Source organism: Eleutherodactylus coqui, chromosome 5 (genome assembly GCF_035609145.1).
Source record: "Eleutherodactylus coqui strain aEleCoq1 chromosome 5, aEleCoq1.hap1, whole genome shotgun sequence".
In the NCBI taxonomy this organism is placed as follows: Eukaryota; Metazoa; Chordata; class Amphibia; order Anura; family Eleutherodactylidae; genus Eleutherodactylus; species Eleutherodactylus coqui.
This window is the reverse complement of record NC_089841.1, coordinates 93,024,467-93,032,173: the sequence shown is the minus strand read 5'-3', so window position 1 is coordinate 93,032,173 and position 7,707 is coordinate 93,024,467.

The window sequence follows — 7,707 nt, the reverse complement described above, 5'->3', positions numbered from 1 at the left end:
CTAGTTTAAACACTCCTCCAGCCTTCTAGCCATCTTTTCCCCCAGCACAGCTGCACCCTCCCCATTTAGATGCAGCCCGTCCCTACGGTAGAGCCTGTAGCCGACCGCAAAGTCAGCCCAGTTCTCCAGGAACCCAAATCCCTCCTTCTTGCACCAACTCCGGAGCCACTTGTTTACCTCCCTAAGGTCCTGCTGCCTTTCTAGTGTGGCTTTAGGTACAGGTAGTATTTCCGAGAAAACTACCCTGGAGGTCCGCGCCCTGAGCTTGGACCCTAAGTCCCTGAAATCATTTTTGAGGGCCCTCCATTGACCTCTAACTTGTTCATTGGTGCCAACGTTCACCATGACTGCTGGATCCTCACCAGCCCCTCCCAGTAATCTGTCAATCCGATCCGCGATGTGTCGAACTCGAGCGCCAGGAAGACAACACACTGTTCGACGATCCCGGTCTTTATGGCAGATTGCCCTCTCTGTTCCCCTAATAATTGAGTCCCCCACCACTAGAACCTGTCTAGCCTGCCCTGCGCTCCCCGTCCCCGTCTCACTGGAGCAGTCATCCCCCTGGCGTTCAGAGGGCGTGTCGTGCTGCAGCGGTGCTGGCTCTGTAATGGCATCCCCCTCATCTGCCAATCGTGCAAACTTGTTGGGTTGTGCCAGTTCAGGACTAGCCTCCCTGGTTCTCTTCCCTCTATCCCTCCTTCTTTCTGTCACCCAGCTGACTGCCTGCTCCCCCTGCACTTCCGTACTACCATCCGCCCCCGCCTCTACCCCAGCGAGTGCCTGCTCAGTGAGCACCAAACTCCTTTCCATGATGTCAATGGCTCTCAGTGTTGCCAGTTGCCCATTTAGATCCAGAATTTGGGCTTCTAAATTTGCAACGTGCATGCATCTTGCGCAACAGTATGCACCCTCGATCGGCTGATCAAGGACCGCATACATTGCACAAGTAGCACACTGGATGACATTGCCAGGCATGGAGCTCATCCTAATGGGGATCTACAATTTACTTGTGGAAGTAGTGAAGATAGACTTGCTCACACTCCGCTCACACGCTGCCGCAACCGCTGACCCGCTGCCGCAACCGCTGACCCGCTGCCGCAACCGCTGTCCCGCTGCCGCAACCGCTGTCCCGCTGCCGCAACCGCTGTCCCGCTGCCGCAACCCCTCACCCGCTGCCGCAACCGCTGTCCCGCTGCCGCAACCGCTGACCCGCTGCCGCAACCGCTGACCCGCTGCCGCAACCGCTGACCCGCTGCCGCAACCCCTCACCCGCTGCCGCAACCCCTCACCCGCTGCCGCAACCCCTCACCCGCTGCTGCAACCCCTCACCCGCTGCCTCTCTCGCGCAACCTCTTACCCACTGACACTTATGCGCAAGCAGTCAAAAAAAATTTTTTTTTTCTTTTTTTTTTTTTTTCCCCCCCCCCCTCACAAACACTTAGACCCCCAGACACACACACACACAGAAGACACAACTAACCAGATACACAGAAGACACACAGCTCACAAACACACACAGAGGTAGATACTCAGCTCCTCCGCTCCTCCTGGTGACGTCACCCGCTGTCCCGGCGGCCGCTCACTCTGCCCTCCTGTCTCAGCTGCTCAGCTGAACTCCTGGTGGCCTCTGGGCGCCGGCTGCTGCGCTCCGGTCACACTTGTTACTCCTGCCCCCGCACCTGCTTCGGCTGCCGCTGCCCCCGCACCTGCTTCGGCTGCCGCTGCCCCCGCACCTGCTTCGGCTGCTGAGCTGCTCCGCTGTCCCCTTCAGCTCCCCGCTCGCTCGTGCCTCCGTCTCGTGCCGCCACTCCTGGAGTAGTTTTGGGTTGTGGGATAGTGAGGAGACAAAGTGAAATAAACTTCTTTGGCATGGTGGAGGGCGATGTTGTAGGTTTTGAGCATAAATTTGAAGTGGGTGAAGTCTGCGGGCTGTTTGGATTTGCACCACAGATGTTCAGCACAACTAGAGCATCGCTGGATGAAGTGCTTTTGGGGCATGAGCCAAGGTTACCGTGATCTGCGGTGGACGGCTCAGGTCACGGGGGGGGGGGGGGGGGGATGGGCGTTTCATCCAGGGCGCGTCTGAGTGTGGTGGAATAGTATTCAGCAGCCAGGTTGGGGAATGAAAGGAGAGAGATAGGGGACAGGGAAGGCTGTAAGATCTCGGCAAACTGCTGGGTGTGGACGGTCTGGAGGTTCCTAGAGGTGCGATAGGTGGGAGGGTCTGGGGAGATATTAGGGTGTGTAATAGAGAAGGAGAGGAGGTTGTTGTCAGAGAGTGGGAGGGGGGGAGTTAGTGAAGTGGGAGGCAGCGCAGAGGCAGAGGAAAATGAGATTGAGAGTGTTGCCATCTCTATGAGTGGGGGAGTCTGAGAGTTGTGATAGGTCAAGGGAGGAGGTGAGTGTTAAAAGCTGGGAGGCAGATGGGGAGATGGGGTCATTAGTGGAAAAATTGAAGTTACCAAAGGGTAGGGAATTCGCAGGATAGGAAATGGGGGAGCCAGGTAGAAAAATGTTGCACACGGATTGGGAGTTCCAAAGGGCACAATTGAAGGGGAGAGGGGGGAAGCATGTGGGCTAATGGTTGGGCTTTGGAGGTGTTTTGGTGTGATTGGGAGGAGGTTTTGGCAGGCAGCAGCACAGGGTGGGCAAGGGTTGGGGAGATGTCCTCCACAGCTAAAAGTAGTAGGGTAGCGAAGGTGAGTAGGTGATTGGGGGATTTGTGAGGATGGCTATGGTGTTTCTTGGCAGTGGTGAGAGGGAGATGGAGGCATTTGAGGAAGGTGAGGAGTGTGTGAGAGCTGTGCATGGGCGTGGAGAGCCCATGTAATCCTGAAAGAAAACCCTGATGGTTTATTATGATGGAAATTATAAGTCAATCAATTTATCAGTCAGTATTCAAGTCCATCATATAACAAATATGACACAGCATCATGGCTTCTTTGATAAATGGAATAGAGGATGAGTGCGGTGTACTACAGGTGACCATAATTGTAATGGTTTTACATACAGTATAACCAAAGATAGTCTTTTAATGAAAATCTGATCTAAATGTTTTAACGTTTTTATTCTTACTTGCAATTGAATAACTTTTTCATGTATCTTAGGAAATAGGCCAAGGAAATAATGTGCCAGGAGGGCAATAAGTAAATATAATTTTTACAAAATAAAACACCCAAACCTCAATAATCTAGGGATGAGCAAATCTGAAAAGCTGCTGTTTTGATATTTTGCCATCTGGCAAATTTTCTGTTATGGAGCTATATTTCTCAAATGTAAAACAATGAAGTCTAAAATAGTTGAATATGGATTCCTATTTCAACTTTCATTATCTAATATCAGGGAATTATAGTTTTAAAATAGAAAATTTGTCCTTCGGAGAGACACTGATTAATCAAGATTTCCAAAATTTGCTCATCTTCAGTTTTTCGACATTTGTTCCCAAAATATATTTACTCATTATGTTGCTGGCCCATTTAAAGTGCCTGTTTCCTCAGATACATGTCACAATTACTTGATTGCATGTACACAGTTTGAAAGCATAGTAACACTGTAGGGTAGAAAAAAGGCATATGCTCATCCAGTTCAGCCTATGTTGATCTAGAGGAAGGCAAAAAAAGCCCATGAGGTGGAAGCTGATTTTCCTAATTTTAGGTAAAAAATTTCTTCTCGACTCCAAATCTGGCAATCAGAACAGTCCCTTGTTCAACGTCCCATCTTCAGTAATTTGGTGGCTATAACGTAATATTTTAACACTTAAGAAAACCATCCAGGCCCATCTTGAACTCCTTCAGTGAGTTCCACATCACCGCGTCTTCAGGCAGAGAGTGCCATAGTCTTACTGCTCTTACATTAAAGAACTCCCTTATATATTGGTGTAGAAACCTTCTATGAGGATAGATCATTGATAGTTTACTACTGGAAAACTCCTTTATTAACCACCCTCTGCTTTTTATCACTGAGCCCACTTACATACACTTTCTTTCAATCCCAGCCTGGGGGCAAGCATCCAGCACTAGCCCATCAGTAGCAGCCCACCCAGTGGAAACACACAGTGCAGCTGGACACACAAAACCATAGCCACATAAATTATTGGTAAGTTTGTGTGACCACTGGCTGCCACAGCTGGCATGGTCTGGCTGTGTGAGGCTAGCCACATCATGTCTTTTCAAACTTAACTTTATATGTTTAACAAAAATACAGCACCAGAACAACCCGAGAACATAAATACAGAACCATAACCAAGCTCATAACTTAAATACAACACCAGAACCAAGATCATACCATTAATATAGCACAAACCAAGCTCAGTACACAAATACAGCACCAGAACCATGGGAGATGACAGATATGTTCTTCATCTTGTATGTGTATTTTTATTTGTTCAGCTGTGTAGGTCTAAGATGGAGGACACTGCTTGGGCCAGCAACCATCCCCCATACACAAAGAGAATGTTAATTTCCTTTTCTTCTCTTGAGACCTCTCAGAGTACACAGGATGAACAGGAAAGACCAAGATAGAAGATTCAAGTCTGTTGCTAATTGTGCTGTGTGGCAAAATCTCTACTGAGCATGTCTTGTAATCTCCTTCCCTCTTCTGATTACATCATAACCACTCCCCATGAGAATGACCTATCAGCACACTATATGTTGTAATGTATTTGAATGTCACACCTTCCTTTGTTTGAGTTACAATATAAGCTCTTTCCCGTCAAAATTAAAGCAGATGTCCTATGGTACACAGTATACACACTATAATGGCATGTCTTTCATTGCCTTCTCTGAGCTCATATTAACCATATCTAATTTGGCACTCACAGTATATCAAACAGCGCAATTGTGCTAACAATACAGTTCCAGAACCAAACTCATAATGCATATACAATACTCATAACACACAGCACTCTTAAATACAGTACCAGAACCAAGCTCAGTACAGAAATAAATAAATCTTTCCGCAGTGCTTTCAAGTAATTTATTTATCACCCCCAACCAAGCTTGATACTCATTTTACTGACCTCGGAAGGATGAAAGCCTGAGTCAACTTGGAGCCGGCTACCTGAACCAGGCAGGGATTGAACTTGCAACCTTCAGGTCATGAGTGAGAGCTTAGGACTGCATTTCTGCTGCTTTACAGTAGCAGAACCAACCTCAGTACATAAATACAGCACCAGAACTATATTTTTTCTGTATTCGGGTAGCTTCAGATGAGCACATTATGGTACATTCACATATAGCAGAAAATAGTGTGGATTTTCTGCAGCGGGAAATCCACACTAAAATCTGTGTCCTGGATGCAGATTTTTGCACAAATTTTGGTGCAAATCTACAGCTGACTTCACCATTTAAATAATGGGGCGAATGCAGCGGATGATTTTGGAATTGACATGTATTTTGGTGTGCATTTACCACTGCGAAAAATCTGCAGCATTTTGCGCTACGTGTGGATGTCCCCTTAAGGATGCATTTTCCAGACGAGTTTAACAGCCGAACTACAAGTCTACTGACCCAAACTCAAGTATAATAGGGATTTATCATAAGGCCCTATAACAAATGTCAGAATGTGCTCCTCCCTTCCTCCCCCCCCAAAAAATTAAACATATACAAAATATATATACACTGTATATGACAGCGTTATAACACGGCAGGCGGTCCAGCTCTAGTACACCTCCAAATAATACACATATAATGTAATCAAATACTGGCTTTACACAGTAATAGTGATTACAGTGCAGGTACCTGTTTAAAGTTCAGTTTTATTCTCTCTGGGTCTAGACTGCCACTGACTTCTAGCCATGACTCGCCTATGCACATCTTCCCATCCTGCTGCCACAACCCCTAATGAGCTTCTCAGTGCCTCTCATAGTAATAAAGTACCTACTGTGGCCCCACTAAGTAATAGTGCACCCGCTGTGGCCCCAATTAGTAATGGTACCCCACTGTGGCCATAAGGAGCAATACAAGCTCTCTGTGGCCTCAGTCAGTAACAGGATGTCCTTCTGTGGCCCAATGAATAGGACCCCATCTCTGTGGCCCTAACGAGTAATGTAAAGCCCCTCTGTAGCCCAAATCAGAAATAGGAGGCCCTCCTTGCAATTAATATTGGACCCCTTCCCCCCAGGCAGCCTCGCAAATCCTGCCGCTAGTAGACCAGAGGGGTTGGTGCTTTAGAGATGCACACATGCAGAACCTGAAGTCTGTGCCTATACGCTGTATGGCACAGCCTAACTTCGCTCCTCCCCTGGCTTCCTCACTCAGAGCACAATGAAAACTGGAGTCGGTAAAGGGCGAGGGGGTGGGGGGTGGAAAAGCAAGGTTAGGCTGTGCGAGACAGTTCATGGCCTCGGACATCTGGTCCTGCATATATGTATTGTTAAAGCACCTACTCTCTGCTAGACCTGTGGCCAATCTACTGTTGGGATGGATGGGGAAGCGAGGGACAGAGTGGCCAGACATTTAGGTGTACCAGCTAGACGGCGCTAAACATCTACGTGGGGCTTGGCCCAAGGGGCCGAATCCTCCATGCCCCCCAGCCTATCCCACATATATCACTAAGATAAGCAAAGATTTACAAGCACCTAGCTCCAATCTATGGCATGTGAGGGGGGCTTCAATGGTATCAAAGCCAGATTAAAAACACATTTTTTTTAGCCACATGAAACCTCAAAAGCTGGATACAGTCTTGTGGTAGGATTGTGTGATGTCTTGTCTTCGTCAATGTGCCAGTTATCGCCACTTGTTGCTAACGCCAGTGACCCTGCGTACGGCACTAACCTGTATTGAATATGGCTGCCTAGCCTCGCAGGCGGTCATGCACAGTACAGGTTTTTTTCTGTTTGTATTTCCTGCGCAGTCGCTTTGCGATGATGTGGGTACCCGTAGCCCATATTCAATGTAAATTGCGTATCAACTACTGGGCGGACGCCTCCATTGATTTCAATGGGGGCCATCCGCATGGAGTCCGCGGCAAAATTCAGTGCCTGAGTTTTGCTCCAAAAAGTCTGCGCAAATGGCAATCATGGCTTCCGCAATTAGAATCCATACATGTGAGACCTCCCCTTGGATTTTTTTGCCTTTTATTTTATCTATTGCAATGCAAAAGGTGACACACCGTAATCTGTAATGCATGTAGAGTTCTCCATGGATTTGAAGGAAATGTCTTGTATGTTTTGTAGACGGTTTTGGAATAAAGACAATGTGGTTGATCCATGATTTCATATTAACCAGGAATAACTTTAATTAATGCAGAGCATGCTGGTAAAGTTTTTGCTGTGGTTTTATCTGCTTGAGATGTGGAAAGATTTCTGGTTACAATTGGAACGTTCTCCTTTAAAGTATGTTATCAGCAGAGTATTTGCTTTGCCTCGCCTAGTCTCGACTCTATCAGACAACCAATAAAGATAAACCATAAAATCTGCTATATCTGCAAATGCCTGATCAAAAAGTACCACAGCATTTCGATCCTGGCTAAGCATGTAGATATATTATACCGTCTAAAGGTCTTCTGAATGAAAGGTCTTTGGGTTTTTTTTTGTACGGTATATACATGCTCATCCTATGGGGCTTTAACTATATTCCCCCTGCCAACAGAAAAGGCTGGTGCCCTGATAAAAGATTGCACCTTGAAGGTATCATGTCACTTCTTCTGCTCCATTGAAGCTACCTTTACACAGGGCGATTATCACTAAATTCTCACTGGAAACAGCAA